Raw genomic sequence first — 570 nt, 5'->3', positions numbered from 1 at the left:
ATTTGTACTGTTGTAGAATTTAATCTTATACCAAGACTGATCTTTCAAAAGTTTTTAAATCACCTTTTTCAGACTTTCAACTCACACATTACTAGAGCTGAAAATATTTTAGAGCTGATGACCACCTTTGAATTTTGGAGAATATATAGTGGCAGCTTACAAAAAAAACAAAACAAAACATTGGGGGCTTAAGGAATTACTGTATTACTTCCAGAGTAAAGAAGGCCAGTCAACAACCATATTTACCAGTAAACAAACTGGTGAGATTACATCTTGCTTGAGGTTCCCAGTTTTACTCTTTCTTTAGGCACGTTTCCAACAAACCATAAGGCTGAAGTTTCCTGTCAGTTTTTGTTATAAGACACCGTGGGACTTGTTAGATTGCGCAGGCAGTAAGACACGAGTCGAGTGACAGTCAGCTCTTGGTTTATTGGCAAGGCATAAGGTAAATCCGGACTGGCTCTCTGGGCCAGGGGAGCCCTCTTTTATGGGATTCCCCTGGCTTGTAATCACACAATTCCATTGGCTGGCAAGACCCTGTTGCTAGTTAGCCAACCAGCAACGGGCATG

Source organism: Protobothrops mucrosquamatus, unplaced genomic scaffold, assembly GCF_001527695.2.
Source record: "Protobothrops mucrosquamatus isolate PMUCROS unplaced genomic scaffold, P.Mucros_1.0 scaffold276, whole genome shotgun sequence".
Classification (NCBI taxonomy): Eukaryota; Metazoa; Chordata; class Lepidosauria; order Squamata; family Viperidae; genus Protobothrops; species Protobothrops mucrosquamatus.
This window is presented reverse-complemented; position numbering follows the sequence as displayed.